Source organism: Cuculus canorus, chromosome 2 (assembly GCF_017976375.1).
Source record: "Cuculus canorus isolate bCucCan1 chromosome 2, bCucCan1.pri, whole genome shotgun sequence".
Lineage (NCBI taxonomy): Eukaryota > Metazoa > Chordata > Aves > Cuculiformes > Cuculidae > Cuculus > Cuculus canorus.
Genome location: NC_071402.1, coordinates 35,607,989 through 35,625,219, shown reverse-complemented (window position 1 = coordinate 35,625,219; position 17,231 = coordinate 35,607,989). Strand labels below are relative to the sequence as shown.

At 37.9% G+C, this 17,231-nt stretch overlaps 1 protein-coding gene across 9 annotated transcripts in view; it reads right to left on the bottom strand.

Annotated features, from left to right (window-relative positions):
* Positions 1-17,231, bottom strand: part of NCOA2 (nuclear receptor coactivator 2) — a 190,205-nt gene that overhangs the window by 104,521 nt on the left and 68,453 nt on the right. The gene's annotated exons all lie outside the window — the stretch shown is intronic.

The following is a 17,231-nucleotide window of genomic DNA, read 5'->3' as shown; positions in this document are numbered from 1 at the left end:
TGTCGATATATTTGTAGAAAGTTTTTTTATTATCTTTCAGAGAATTGGCCAATTTAAGTTCTAGTTGGGCTTTTGCCCTTCTGATTTTCTCTCTGCATGATCTCACTTCATCCTTGTAGTCCTCCTGAGATGTCTGTCCCTTCTTCCAAAGCTCACAGACCTTCCTCTTTTTTTCTGACATCCACCCAAAGCTCTCTGCTCAGCCAGCCGGTTTTTCCTTTACTTCAAAACCCAATTTTCCCCTCAAACTCTATTCTTTCTAATCTTCTCATATTCATTCTTTATTTTTGAAATGTTTCTTATTTTGAAAACTACATTTGTATTTTTAAGAGGAAGCCGGGTATTAACACTTGAAACCAATTCTTCAGAGATATCAAAGTCTTGATATTATCACATACTTAAACACATAAAGATTATATTAGATTTCATACGATGAATACTTCTCCAAGTAGAACTCTGAAGCTATGACTTCTGTTCTCAGAGGGGAAAGGAATAGACAGGATTTCTATAACCCAACAGTCTGCATGCTGTGCATGTCATGTAGCAATAAATAATTCATATTTCGACCTTATGGGATACCTTTTACTCATGGATTTCAAAGAGCTTTTGCAAAGGTGGATATATGTTTTATTATCTGCAGTTTATAGATCTCAGGATGAACAGAGAAATAAAATGACCTATTCAAGGTCATCCAATAAGTCAGGTGTATTTAAGTGGGTAATACCAGGCATGCTGCCTTTTTACTTAGACTGCAACACTATGAAACTAGATACTGCCTTGAACTTCAACAATACGAAAAAGTATGATAGATGTAAGCTCTTTTACAAATAAAGAAGTTTAAACATATTCATGGGGGGAAAGGAGAAAAACAATTACTCATTCTAGGAACATGGTACAGGGACAGTAGAGAAATGCCTCAGAATCATGTTGAGCAAACACCCAGGAAAAGGCACTGACTCCACAGGCAGAGCTGTCAAGATCTGCTGAATACAGATCAGCAAAGCTGCTCTCTTCCACTCTGAGAATTTCTTGGAGACCATATCAGGTACCAGACCGAACTTAAAGAAGTTTGTAGTAGTTGGAGGATATTGTATGAATTGCACAGAAAGGTACTTCAGCAGTTTATTTTCTGACAATTTGTGAAGAGCTCAACCAGAAAAGAATTCATTTTAGAGAAATTGATTGTACTTACAGCAACATCATCAGAAGAAGGTAGACTACTAGGACTTAAGTTATGTAAAACAGAACTGAGGAACATTTAAAATTCTAGGAAATCTAAGATACCCTTTTATATTTATATGAGCTAAAAAGCGGCTTTCTCCACGGTGATAATATCTGACTGACATCTGAAAAATACTTGAATTAAAAAAAAACGTGCAAAATGTTTTGTGTGGAAAACTGTTTAATTGCAACTTCAAATTGATTCATAAATATGAGAATATTTATGAGAATGTAGCACTGTGGGAAGCCAGTTTATGCGTGAGTTAACACCACAGCAATAAAGCTTTGGATTAAATACTTAATCTTGCAATTCTCCGAACTGTCTTACCTAACGTTAAGTCTAAGGCTCCATTCATGTCCTTAACTGTAAAGATTATGTGTAAATGCTTTCTTGGAGTAAAATCAGAATGTTCCTCATTTTTAAGGATGGAGTCCTTATGTTGTCTCAGGCTGCTGAAGACTTAGAAGCATAAAACATGCATGGATTGTCCGTTCAGCTGCCCTCTCAAGTGCAGCAATAGCAGAACCTAAGGTCCTTCACAGTTAGCCAAGAAAGATAACAAAGAAACAAATACAAGCAAAATAAAGAAACAACCCAAGGTTTGTTTCTGTTTCTTTTTCCCCCCACAAAAAGAACACACTATAATCTGCCACAAAGAGAGCTTGCTTACATGTTTAAACAAACCGAAGATTTATATTTTACAGGGGAAAAAAAAACACAACCTATCACCACTGCTGTCACCACCGGCTTATAACAATTGGTAGCAAAATGCTATTTCATAAAAGGTCAGCACTTCAAAGCTAGATTTAACTAATACCACCATTGGAATGTTCTATTCATAGGAAACAAGCTTTTAAAAAGAAAAAAATAATCACAATGACACACACTCCTTATTCTGCATGTGCTAAAATGAGGTAAATCCAAAACCTGGCTACTGACAAACAGAAATATGATTGTGAAAAAAACAACAAAGTCAACACCCTGATTTTTGTCTGTGTGATCAGAACGAAATGAAGTTAAAAGACATACAGCCTGTACTAAGAAAAGACAGATCTGCCAGAATTTTCCTGGGATTAATTAAAGGAGAATAATTTTAAATCCTTCTCTTCTTTCCAAGCCTCTGCAAGCTGAATTTACTCTATTTAGGTAACAACTGTGGAGTAGGGAGGGCGGCATGTGCTATTTCCCAATCAAACTATCCACTGCAAAGCAATCTGTTTTAGAGAAGTTTTTCAGCTTTCAAAATATAAAATCATTTGCAAGACTGAATTAAATACATTCCTCTGTACAAACAGAGTCCTTCAGACTGTAAAATGAGGTGCACATATATGCCATCAAAAAATTCCTGTGCAGGATGTACAAGAAGCTGTCAAAAGTCTTGATATTTTTGCCCAACAGCAAACATATTTTAATGTAAAGGAGAGGTAAGTAATGCTTCAAGGTGGAATTTAGCCTCACATTCTCCTACAGCTGATGTGGAAACAGGAATACAGTACAGGACCAGTATGAACATAAGCCCCAGTGCAAAAGGAGCCAGACAATTATAATTGCCACACAAAGCACATTTCACAAAATTTGCACCACACCATCTCAGTATTTAAGCTCCTTCCCTTTTTTTTTTCCACTACTACTTTCACCACCTGTGCTTAAGTAGAAATTATTACAAGCTTATTAGCTGTAAGTGGTCACATCTACAAACATGGGAAGGGCTGGTGCTTGGTGCCAATCAGCTTTCACTAATCTACACCCCACTAGTGCTCCTGCTGCGCCTCGGGATTGACTGTCAAGAGGTCAAAACTGTCCCCTGAGCCAATGGGGGGCACAAAAATCACATTCCTGCCTCCCTTGCTTCTACTAAAGGTCGGTATCAATCTAATTCTGATGTCTATTGAAAACAAACATGTCAAGTTACTTCTTTTTTTTTTTTTTATTTTCAAGGTGTTTCTTATGTCACATACATTGTACAAAGCCAATGATCTCCACAGTTCAGACAGTCAGTTGTTTGAGGAGAAAAATCTCTCTGCGAAGATCACACATCTTGGGAGTTATTCTTCTTGAGGTCCTAACTCATTTACAAATTAAGAGAGCCAAATGCAACAGTTTCTTGTAATAAATATTTCACCTTAATTTCAGTGCTTTATGTAAAATAAGTCTAAATTTGTACCTTGCCTACTATTCCTGTAGCAAAATAAATATAGAAGGGAAAACAGTCCTTTTACCTAGATCTATATGGGCAAATTACTACTATTATTCTCCCATTACACAACTATTATTCTCCCATCACCAAGCACTTAGCTTGGTGAGCAGCATGCAAATATCAATGTGTTATACTGTAACTATAATCCATGCATTCATTTCTTTGTCATTATTATACAATGGTTTCATGACAAGTTAAAAACATCTCAATATCCAGAATATCCCTGTGGCAATAAATCACTTTTAATAACCTGAATATTACTGGTATAGAGGTGATGGTGCTCTCCTGCCACACCAATTTAAACCCGAGTTAGACCAGGTAAAGCTTTGACACAAGTAAGTGATGCTTCAACGCAGAACAAAACCAAAAGATTCCACCATGTTTGGAAAGTTGTCTTCTGTGAGGAGAAGCAGCCCACCATGCTTTATTTGTATCTCTATGCGAGATGTAGTCTAAGAAATCGTATCTTTGTTACTCTCTCAGAGCATATAAAGCAAAATTAAATTAGATATCGAGACAATATTGAAAGGAAACTAAGCTTACACATACTGCACAGAAGGGTTTCACCAACTTACCAAAGGATAGAAAAGAACTTTTTCTGCAACTCATAATGGAAACCTTTAGGCCTAGCTCTGAGTGACTCTAGAAGAGTCATTTTAGCTCTTTTATTTCCAGCAAGTACTAGGAAATACAAGCATCTCTGTTACACTGTGGCAAAAATAATGACCAGAACTTAAAAGGAGAAAATGCAGGCATTCTAAAGCATATACTAAAAACAATATATGGAGGGAGAGAGAGAGAGAGTATATAGTGTATCAAAAGTATAATATATCCTTCAGTTTGGCTGATGTGTTAATACGTGTTACATTTTTTAGAAGCATATAGTGTATTTATTAAGTAGAAGTGATTGTTGGAGATATTTCCGTTACTGGAATACAAAACTAGTTAGTCTATTATTTACAAAATAGCTGTGAGAAGTACACTTTCTCCAATCAGATTTCTATTTTAATCAGTGAAACTGTGGGGATACTCCTATATTTCAATAATGTTTCGATAACATTCGGTAATAACATTTCAATACTTTTTTGTATTTTGAAAAGAACATGAAAGAACATAACTAGATAAAATCACTTCCTTTCTCAAGTATGAAACCCATCTCTTTAATTTTCCTTTCTACTCCATATATTAAGAACATTTTTTTCTACTCAGTTGCTTTTGATTTTTGCATCTCCCCAGTACAATAAATCTACAATACTTAAAAGGCAGAAAGCTGGCAATACGTGCCTCTCTTTTCAGGTGGACTAGCTGCCATGCAAACAGCCCTAATTCACACAAGTCATTAAAACAATGGAGACAACGACCTCACACTGAAGAATTATGCTTCTACCTTTAGATTAAGATTACTCAATTACGTTTTAATGAGGTCAGTAACTTTGCCAACTCACCAGCTCTGGCAGAGGCCAGCTGTAAGCCCTGCAGCCCAGCCTCCACACGGAGCACTGGTCAACATCCTCTGAAGAGCTGGGGTTTCAAAAGGTCCAGCCAAATTCCAAGTGCAACTCAAACCTGGATATCTGAAAGCGGCTCACCAGTAGAAGAGAATGCATGGGTGATGTTTTCAAATGACTTAAAGATTATTCTGGTGCTGGTTGAGGTTTTTGTGTGTGTGTGTGAGAGGGATTAGAAAACTGTGGAAGGAATCAGTCTACAACAGTGCATGCTGTTTGGAATTTGAGAAGAAACTGTTTTGTTCCACTGTATTTCAACAACTAGGAAAGTTACAAAATCTCGTGGGACCAAATCGAACTCATGTGGCAGCAGTCAAGATTCCATCAGCAGCTCTTTGCTGCAGGTACAGGCATGGCTAAAATGAATAAAATTTGTCTCCAAAAAGAAATGGAATTAAACCCAGCAGCCTATGCACAGTGCAAGCTTCAGCATGATTTAAGAAGGAAAAAAAAACCCAACCAACCACTCTTTACTTTATCAGTATTTGAAAATTCTCCCTTGCTCCAAAAAAGCATTTTTCAGTATCCTATTCAGCTTAGTACCATATGCTTGCAATTTCTACTCTCCATAGAAGTCATTCTGGAAAACCAAAGGAAAATTTTTGAGAACCACAGATATAATAAAATAACCCCCTCCATGAAATGGTCCAAAAGCTTGGATTGCTTCTGCTCCACCTCCCACATCTGGCACACGCATCAGATTACAGGCCAGAAGGCAAAGTGAAGAGACAAAAAGGAAGATAGTGGCTGAATCAGAATTAGAAGGAAGCACATCTTCGATAAATCAGACTTTTCCCAAATGCCAATACATCAAAATGTGATAAATAAAACCAAATATGGCAGAATTCCACAAACATGCTTGCAGAGACAGACAGACATCCCCCTCACTTCAATCAGTTCCCCATAAGGCAGTGACTTACATAGAAACATGAATTCAGAACTATCACTATGCAAAAAGCGCAGCCGGGCTTCTGATTTTGTTAACTGACAAGTTCACAGAAAAACAGCTATCGTTCTTCTCTGACTCACAAGGTTCTTTCACTTTTTCTAATTTGTGAAGTATTTCATATGTACAAACAAAACCAAAAGCCAGTGAGTTGTCTAAATGCCACAATATTGTCAAATAAACACTGTTTATCAATTGGTCTTTTTGCTGTTTAAGTTTTGCAAACTTAAAACTTGACCTGGAAGACCTACATAAGGGTATAAGGAGCTGATTTGGGAGCACGTTTCCCAGACCTCACCTCTGGAGCCACACTCTCCTTGTTCCTTCAACCCCACATCAGCAGCACAATGCCATAAAGCTTTTACCCAGTCTTTCAAGCTTAGCAATAAATCTGCTGCAGTCTGAATTATCAAAATTATTCAGACCATTCAAATGATTTTTTTGTTCCAAATGGACTTGGCACGCCGGTCAGGAACTTGTAGAGTCAAACACAAGCAACAAAAGTGGAATTCTTCTTGCTAAGCTAATTGATGGTCCTACAAAAACAAAATGCGCAACTGCATATTCAAAACTTTCAAAGACGCACTGTATTACAGTTACAGAACGCCTTCCCCTCTGTGTCTGGTGTAATATGATCATAATTACTGTGAAAGGGCGAGAGACTTACTATATGTTAAATCCTGCCATCTGTAGGTGCTTTACTCAGTTACATTTGCTGCTAGGTCAAAAGTTTACCTTATTTTCGCTTGTTCATAACCAATCGCACAAGTCTCTGCTATGTGTAATCTTTGACCCATTCTCAAAGCAATTTTTGTATTACAGTCATATGACTACACTGAAAAAAACCACCTATTTTATTAAGAATATATTTCTTGTTGGTTAGCTTAATAATTATTATTATTTTCATATTCGGTAAGCATACTGTACCAACCTTGTTCTTCCTAGTTAACTCCCTTGAAGCACAACCATAGTGCTATAAATTCTCCCCACAAAATGCTCCAGCATTTCTGGCTAGTTGCAGTCCCAAACCACATGCAAAACAGGGCTGGAAAACATTCACAGTATCTGTTCTTTTAAAAGCAGGGGAAAACAATTGCTCGGTCTGTCTTAATAGAGAAAAAATACTCCATAAACATTTAAATTGATGTTCATAGTGAAAACAAAAATTGTGTCTGAAAATTAATATGGTCATAAGAATAACCCTGCCTGTTTACTTTTAAAATTAAATATGCAAAAATATATTGCATGGAAACATTTATGCTACTGATATTATTAATAATAATAAAATATCTAAGGAAGAACTAGTCCCATGAAGAACAGCATTAATTAAGCCTCATCTCCCACAAATTCATACCTCCAGGTTGGTTGACTTCAGTGCCTAGGAAGGTGAAAGCTTTGAATGAAACTTTTCCCACAGTCAAGACATTTGTTTAATGTTTCTCTTTTTCCCATCACTATGATTCCCAGGCAACTAATGGGATTATTTCGAGCTGTAACCTTCCCCTCTGTCAGGGGCAACTTTAGGTGCTTACACCTATACTCAGCTACCTATTTTCACAAAACTTGTGGAATCTGCATTTTGACACCTCCACTGTGCCAAAAAAAAAGTGACCAAAATCACCAGTAGGTTTCAAAAGCTACTGAGGAGAGGTGTGCGTGTGTGTACACAACTGTGCAGTGTAACCTCATGAGCCTTGTTTCCATAGGCAATGACACTAAAAACAAAGAAGAATATTTGACCTTATAATTTCACAGAAAGCCAATTTAGATGGACCAAACTAAACAGCTGGCTATACTAACAGATCCCCTAGTAGTATCACAATACTTAAATCATAGATTTTGCTAGACAGTTTTCAAAAGAAAACAGACACAAGGGCTCCATTTACCTTCTAATGGGAAATATAGATAGAGACTTTTCCATAGACATGTATTTTACTGTCATTGATGACTTGTGATAGATTGCAATCCTTTAATTCTTTTTTAATCTAGCACTTACACAAGTGTGTTGTCTCCAAGAATATAAACACAAGTCAGCAATCACATGAATAGTTGCATTGCCCTGTTTCAGTTTTGATTCCTAGATGCTAGACTCTTCATCAATGTAATAGAGAACAAAAGCAAGCCCAGGCTACTGAGATTATTAGTTAAATAAAACATACCAGAGAATAATCAAACAACTAACAACATTAGTCCACTTCTAAGCAGGTCATAAAAGGGGTTCGCAAACAAAATTCTAATAGTTATCAAATCCCAATCATTTGCATGAAGACAGAATAAAAATTACCCAAAGTAAGTAGATTAAAAAATAGGTTCCAAGGCCAAAACAGCCCATCATCTCACCTCTACAAAGACCACAGGATTTACTTAGCAGATCCTAAATCAAGTCTGATACTCTAGCATTCGCCAGCGAAGTTTATTGCATTTATGTGTTGTTACCAACAACCTACCTATTTCAGACCTGACCACGTGTGCTGGCTTTGGCTGCAACAGAGTTAATTTCTTCTTAGTAGTTACTAGGGGGCCAATTTTTTAATTTCTGCTGAAAACAGTGTTGATAATTCAGAGATGTTTTAGTTACTGCTGAGCAGTGCTTACACAGAGCACAAGCATGTGCTGCTTCTCACACCACCCCACCAGTAAGTAGGATGGGGGTGCACAAGAAATTGGGAGGGGACACACCTCAATATTCCCTATCGTATGATGTTATGCTTAGCATTTAAGGCTGGGGGAAGAAGGAGGGAGGGGAGGACATTCGCAGTGATGGCATTTGTCTTCCCAAGTACTCCTAATGTGTGATGAAGTCCTGCCTTCATGGAGACGCCTAAACACTCACCGGCTGGTTGGAAGTAGTGAATGAATTCCTGATTTTACTTTATAAACACAAACAGGAAGACTAAAGGTACCCAAAGTTATCTACGTGTCTGAACAGGGAAAATTTTTCACCTTGGCAGAAAGTTTGATTAATTACTGCCTCAAACAACTGTAAGAGACTGAAGAAGGGAAGCCGAGACCTCAGGAAATCTGAATCAAACCCCAAGGCGAGGCAGTAGCACAGAAATGCTTTAAATTAATTTGCAATTTTGTATAAACTTGTGCATCTTTTCTAATTTTTCTACAATGCAAAAAGTGATTTTAGAGAGTTTGCAACTAAGCATGAATCTATACTATTCCTTATATAACTGGGGCAATTTGAAGAGTTCAACACTGATCTTCACAGTTTGGTTAGCTGACTCATGAAGGTTCCATTTCGGATGAGGAGAAATAATCTGTCCCCAGCAAACAGGTCTTTAATGCCAGCATCAGAAACCTTGCAAGAAGTCTGATGGGGCTTCATGTAGGTTCACAGGGCAGTGACACTAGGTTAACTGCGATGCAGAACTGCTTTCATTCAGTTTTAAAAACAATTCTGCCAGACATATTAGGGGCCAGGCTAATTGTAATGACTCTTTACAACAACACATATCTGTTCCTATTTGACTGTATTCAAATTAACTAATCCAGATTATTTCTATAAATACACATACACTCTTTTTCTACCATCAGCTGAAAGAGACATATTGCAGGTTGAGATCTTAAAGCTAGCATCCCCCTTTTTGTACGTCATTCTTCTATTATTTCATTTTCACCTGAACCACATTCATTACAGTAAAAGTTTAATCACAGAATCACAGAATGGTTCCCTTAGAGTGAGAATTAAAACAGACAAACTGAAAAAATTGCAGAAGTTAAAAATTACAACTCAAAAATCTGAATCTTCTTTTGCTATTTAACCTTATGCTGATCAAAATACACAGCCAAGTGTGGAGATTATTGGTAGAGGCATTTGTTTTGGGCAACCTGGATAGATTAAAAAGGTATTCAGTGCTCTCATGTAATGGGTATGTATATTATCTCAGGATCATAAAAAACTTTACCGACAATCAATCCATGTTAATGAAGAGCACACCTACAATTTTTCATTTTATTACTATTTCTGTTATATACACAGATACACACACACACTCACAGAGAACTTTCCAGCTTCCCATGCTCTTTTCAGGTTTAATAGCTACAGTCTCAAATTAATTTTGAAATTCTCCTGTAAAGCAATATAAACCTATAATATCAAAATATTAAAAAATGAGTATTTGACTTCTCAAATGGCAATTAGAAGTTTGAATCTGAATTACAAATAAGATGCTTTTTATATGGCATGGTAGCTTCTAATTGATAAGGGCATTTATAATGAGCTGTTTCAAAGGATGTGGTTTTGTATTAAAAGAAGTCACTCATTACAAGGGGTTTGTCATCCTATTTTGGTGTTTGGATGCAAATCCTCCTACCAGCCAATTTTCATAGACCTCATTTCCTACTGTGGGACAATCACCAACCTGATCAGCCGGCACACATCACAGAGTAGCTATCCAAGAAGCATCATTAAGATGTCATCATGAAAATAAGACCAAACCACAAGAGAAGGGAGGCGCTTCTAAGTGGCCCCTTCCACTCCACCTTCTTCTACTCCCCTGGAGGCAGTCCTCTAACCTGGACTGTGACAAGTCTCCAACTGTCTAGCCGGTGGGCAGCATTTGCTAGTGCAAAGCTACTCTCCATCTCCTTTGGTAAAAAGTAGAGCAGGTGGAAATTTCCTGTAGGCTGGTCTTGGCCCACAGACCACCATTTGGACCATATACCTCTATGAATAAGAGCAATCTATTCATTGTATCAACTTGACTGGCCCTACCATCCTCTTTTCCAATACGGCTCCATCTAATCCCTTAACTCAGTAATGAAATACAGTGCAACGTGAGCACATTTCATCGCCTGTGCTTGGGGTAGGAACTAAGGCATGAAGGAAAATACATCCATGTCATGCTAAGCAAAGAAACACATGAGTAACTCTGGGAAGCACCTAGCATAAGGCTCTTCTGAATGACTGACAGTAATGTTATATTGATGTTATAATAAATAATTACCTACAGACACAGTGTAAGCACAAGCAGTGACAGAGGCTGTGCAAACATCATCTCCAGAGTGGCAACTGTATGCTCTCTTAAAACACTGGAAGACAAGAATAGGAAGGAATCTTTTACACAATTAAAAATGTTATAAACCTTGCCGTATCCTGAAAGTTTCCAAACTGTACTTGGAGAGAAAAAATAATAAATAAATTGAATAAAATAATACTTAGATGAAAGAAACACCTGAATGTATCTAACAGCGGTGTTTTTTTCACAGGACAGAAAGGAGTTCTCCATTTCATCGGTATTCCCTTGACTCCCCTGCTAAATTACAGCTAAAACCACTACAGAGAGTTCAAAGTAGAACTCTGTCCTGATTTCTGTTCCCTTTGCTTTTGGATGCATCTTGGTTTCTACACAGAGGCTGTTAAGACCGCTCTTGCTTTTAAAACTTCATTCAGAAAGATGAGCAAGGGTCTGGTCACTGATGTAGTTCTTTTTGTTGTTCCAGTGACCACAAAACAGCTAAGCCAGCATTACCTGAAGAAGGGAAAACCTTGCATAGCACAGGATGAGAATAGTCAGACTAGTGGCTTTCTTGAATAAAGTCAAAAGACTGTCACTATGAACGTATGATACTTCATAAGGTCTTGAGTATTCTCCCCTATTTATTGGATAATTCGAGAGGAAGGGAAGGTAAGCTAGGAAAATGAAAAAGAAGCTAGAAAAGGAAGGGAAATGTTTCATATTATGTTTAGAACAGAGTCATGTTTGTTAAGTTCTGCCTAGAGGTTTCTCACAGGGCTTTGCAAAATGCAGTGCTACCTCTCAAATGAAGAAAAGTGTCTCTTTCCAAGAATCTGTCAGAAGAAGAAGAGGTCCACTGTCAATTCCTGTATGCACCAAGTACTGCAGCTTCAATAACCAAGCAGAGCTTCTCTCTAGAATCTCTCCTGAGAGAGTTCCCTTACCCTGGAAAGGCTCCTCACTGTCTCTTTCCAGCAAGCAGAGCATGTGGGGGATACTCAATACGTATTTGCTGCTGAAGTGCCTGATATCAGCAGAGATATAGAAGTGACAACAGGCCCTTTTTGGATGAAAAGTTAGGGCTCTCCTCAAAGGCCTCAAGCGGCCTAAAACATGTTTGAACCAACCTGAGAGGGTACAGCAGCAGTAAACGAACTCTTTCTTATCCTTTTGTACTCGTGCTTTCCTGCCATACTAAGTGCACGAGCAGAGTCAAAGGTAGGATGGATGAATTAACTCAGAAAAAAAAGCTGTCCAAAAGAGCTGAGCAATCAGTCCTCAAAAAATTAATGATAAAAGACTTTGAATAAAGCCAATTTGTAATGGAATGTAAGAAGGGAAGTCCCTAAAGAGCAAAACTGTCTACCAGCTCTGCAGCAGGTTTTGCTGCCCCATGCAGTTTACCATGGCAAGAAGCCAACTTGGCAAGGCTTGCTCTTCTCCAAGGAGCCTGGCAGTGCGCCAGCCACACTCACAGGTCTCGTTCCTGCTGCCAAGCTTGAGGGGCAATCAAAGATCCTGTTTTGTGAATCTGCAGACCTGGTTATGACCAAGAATATTTGTGTTTTAAAATGTTCTTAAGCAAGTCAAGTTCCCTCTGTTTATACAGCAACTGAGCAGGCGAAACAGAATACTTAACCCAGCTAGAGAAAATGAGCCACAGATTGTTAATTATATGGCTATTTGCACTTTGACTGGAAGAGGAAGTAAGCTGGTTGTAACTACTCCAGGCTTTACTCCTGCAACTGCATTGAAACCACATTTATGACAGCTGAAACTATGCAATTTTATATAAAATGCGGGCACTTCCTGTTTTTGAAGCAAGTCCTGGGCTGCTCGCCCTTACCTCATGGTAACGCTGCTGGAACAAGAATGCATTAACTACACTCAGTTTGGAAGACTGGTCTTAAGATCTTATTTTACTAACTCTTTTTAAACGTGTGGATAAAAAAATGTAGATATTGGACTACTGCTGTCAAGTACCCCTATTTCTAGGATCTAACCATATTCCTTAGGCATTAGGAAACACATATGTTTTCCACGTGTGAGTCCAAAACACCCAGCTGTCACCCAGGGTGTGCTCAGTCCCCAGTGATATGATCATGGTCACTCTCGGACAGAAAGGCAGGACGCACTGCATTCCCCTAGGCAGCCAGGCTGCGCTCTGAATTACACACACCAGGAGTTCTTTCTTTTTCCACTCAATATGCAGTATTTCAAGTAATTTTTAATAGCAGCTTTGTTATTTTCCACAGTACAGTATTAATTCTTCATCGTGGCAAGTATATGTTCAATTTTATAGACACAGAGTATGGGAAGTAAGACAATCCTCCCAGCATAAATCAAAGAAAATCATTATTTGACTAGGAGATAATTTTGAAAGTACGATTTAACAACCCTAGTAAGCAGTGCTAAGATTATCTTTTAAACTGAGTAAGTTTCCTGTGCCTTTTCTCTTACTTCACTAATTTATGTCACTTGTATCTCACAAACCAAACTTCTGCAATGACTACAATTACATAAATCAGCCCTCTACTTTTCCATTGACAGCCTTTTTCCTTACAGATTACAGCAGAAGAGTGATCATATTGTTGAGCTGAAAAGCAAATGCATATCCAATAATCCTGATAAAATGTGATAATTCTTACTCACAAAAAACTCCTACACACATTTAATTTACAATGTATTGCTCCAGATGTAGCTCCTGACATAATGCTTGAGAGTCAAGTACCCCCTCTAAATGCAAGATATTTATAGTCAAGATTACCAACATCCTTAACACAGAGAAGTGTAATTTCTACTAATTTTGTTTTCCTCTCTGAGACCACAATCTCTTATTTCTGACCACTAGATCCCACACTTAACTACAAGAACTTGTCAGAGAATGATTACAGACCTCTTAGTCTCAAACTGGAATAAGATTAAATAGAGATTTGCTTAGAAAGCTCTTACGCAAAAACCTCCAACTAAAAGAAACACTAAAGCTAAAATTTCAAATTCAATTATATCTGATTTATTGATTTCTCCTCACTTAACTTCAAAGTTAGTGGTACACTAACTCATGCACTTAAAAACACTTCCCTCAGTTGCACTCTTCCAGCCTCAAGTCAAGGCACAGTTTTGAAGCAGCAGCCAAGCCAATTTGCAACTAGAAGAGGCTAGTCCTGCTGTCCTAGGTCATCTTCAGCGTAGAAATTTGTCCAACTCTGACATTAGCAAGTTCAAAGACTTAAAGAGCCAGTCAAGTAACCCCATCAAAAACACGTTTGCTGACCACTGATTTGGCTTCCTGAACCAACCCACCCAAGTTGCGGCAGCAGAACACAAGAGAGGCAGGGTAAAGCCTCAGCAGGGAGGGTGCAAGACACACTTCTGGCAGCCACTAGACCAAGGTTAGCTACAGCAACTCTGCATTTGTGACATCTCCACAAAAACTGGCCCCAGGTTCGGCCCCTATCCTCCAAACAAGGGAGGACAGAAAAAATCTAATTCATGGGATACAATCTGAAGCTGCCCAATTACCTTAAGAGCTATAGACTCAAGCCTCAACTTTTTTGACTTTTTTATTTTTTTGACTGGTCTACTATTTCTACATATAAGGACACAAGACCAGATCTTTTTAAACTTATCCCCAAAAGTAAAGTGAGCATTTCTAACAAGGAGTGGGAGGGGGGAAGGAAGACTTAATGAAGGCAACCCAGATTAGCTACATGATACATCACAGTGGAACAATTCTGCTGTTAAAGATCATGCAGATGTTATGATGGAAGCAAAGGCAGCCTTTCTTTAGTTACAACACAGCTGCTGCATACAACTTCAAAAAGATTTGGCACAGGACTTGAGCCACAGAACTTCCCCCTCACTTCATTTCATGCACGTCATGTGAAACTTCAGCGAGCTGCATCAAGCACAAAACTGATACAAGGGTTGTTTGGAACATCTTATCAACAGCGGGTCAGCTCCTTGCACTGCCAGTACTCACATGCACCTTCACAAAACTCAACCCTACATCTCCATTCACCCTCAACCCAGTAATGCCTCAAAAGCAATGATATCCCATACTGCTGTCCCTTTTATTTAAACCTCCATTATCTTCTACTTTAAAGAAGACAACCAAATTACCACATAATTAACATGTATTAACTCTTCAGAAACAGCCATAATGAAAAGTAAATATCTGTTGAAGTAATATTAGAAAGTATTATCAATTTACATTTGCATCCTTCATTACCTATACACTGAGCTATTCTGATCAAACACCCTGACCAATGCCACAGCTTACAAGCACACTGAATATACATGCTTAATACCAGTACTTTATTTTCCCCATAATATATGCACTACAAAGGAAACACATACTCACTGTTCAGCATTTCCCTTTAAATATATCAAAGTATTACAGCCAAGTTACATTTAGTTCACAAAAAGAACTTGTACTTATTTTCTATATTTAACAGTGAAGTACACAGAACTTATTTGAACTCCATAGTACCATTACACTTACTTGTGATTGCCTTTCAGTGATTATATTGATAGGAGATGTACCTGAGAAACCTAAACTACTTTTAGATGGATGTATGCGTATGAGTTGAAATTAAAAGTATTCATGAGGCATGGGAATAGAATCTTAGAAACCTTTTATGATTTCTCCTTTTTTCCCCCCTTTTATTAATTCATATGACATCAACTTGTTCATTCTTATGACTTTCTTAGCTTCTACCATGTGAAGCCATAAACTAATCTGTCACCTACAATATTCTTCCCACAACTGTGAAGTTATGAAGAATCATCAGTCTAAATGAGAAAACAGCAGTAGGAACAACTAAAATTATGCTAAAATTCAAACTTCATAAAGAAAACAGAGTAGAGAAAACTGCAGCAAATAAATAGAAGCAGAAGTGCAGCAAAAGAGGTTTTTTAAAAAAAATTACTCAATTGCTTCATTACTAAGAACTTGATAAAAGCTACAAACCCACGACTTCAAGGAATATTGGTAATGCTGATCAAAAACAGTGAAGAAAACTCATTAAAGCAAAGGAAAAGCTTGAAATACCAGAAATAATAACCACAGTATTACTGTATTTGTGAAAAACAAAACACTTCAAAATGACCTACTTTAATAATAGGGGGAAAAAAAAAAATGAAAGAACATGGGCACTACCCCCCCCCCCGACTCTACTAGTTTTATAAAACACCATCTACTTCTCAGAATTAGTAACAGACTCGTGAAACTGAACCAATTTGTTCAACAGATGTTTCAGTTAACCCAAAGGAATTTTACTTTTCTATGGTAGAATAGAGCACACTGAATAAAATTCCACTGTTATTAGCAGCTTTCAAAATATATTAGCTCAAAATTAGCTTCCATTTCCATCCTTTCCTTCTTTCACGCAACAGAAAATATTTTCCATACTGCATTAGATGTGCCACTGAAATAAGGTAGGCATGTTGATAAAAGAGTCACCCTCCTCCCCTTCGACCCCCATTTTATGGGATACGCAGGAATGGCAGAATTTTTATTTTTCTTGGCATTCCTCTTTCCACATTAGCCGATAATCTTCCCTGCGTAGCTTTGCCAGCACGCTGCTCCACAGGCCCACAACACCCCTGCTGTTGCAGTCCCGTGCTTTTCTCCAGCAGGCTCTACAAAAGGATCACACAATTCGCAATGTGTGCTATTGCATCAGTCTAATTGCAACATAATTTTTGATGCTCTAGGTAAAGCAAATAATTTAATTTTTAGCTTCTGCTCATAAAATATAGCTTGCTTCTCACATCCCACATCGTTCTTTCTTTATGTTTTAAGATTTAACGAATGACTTGTGCTGCACAGCAGTAGTCAAACAAAAATACCCCAGATTTTCTTAGAAAGCAGCACTTCAAAATATTGCTTGATGCCTAAAGCATTATTGCAGCCTTTCACAGAGCCATATGCAGTAGATACCCCATAAGCAGGCTGGAAGCGGGACATACATTCTTCTTGTGTGTATTTAATATCACATTTAGCTATTATCAAAGCTTCAGAGCTTTTACTGTCTCTCTCTCCTGCAATAGCAAGTAACAGCCTATCGGGCAAACACAATCACTACGTTTCTAGGCACCGAAGACACGCTCCTGTTTAATTCATAAAATCTGATCTAATGTTAGACATTTTGCATTCAGGTTAGCTAAGTTAAAACAACATTTAGCTTAACCATGCCTTAGCCAAGAAATTCTTCTATTTACTGATTACAGCAGCGTTGTAGCTAGCAATGGACATAACACTGGGAAAGTACAAATCCCAAGCCTAAAGAAACACAGATAAAATTGTGACCTCAAGCTGTTCTGATAGTGGGCATCACAAACACTGTCTACTTTGTACCTGATACAATAACCAGGCACAACAAGCATG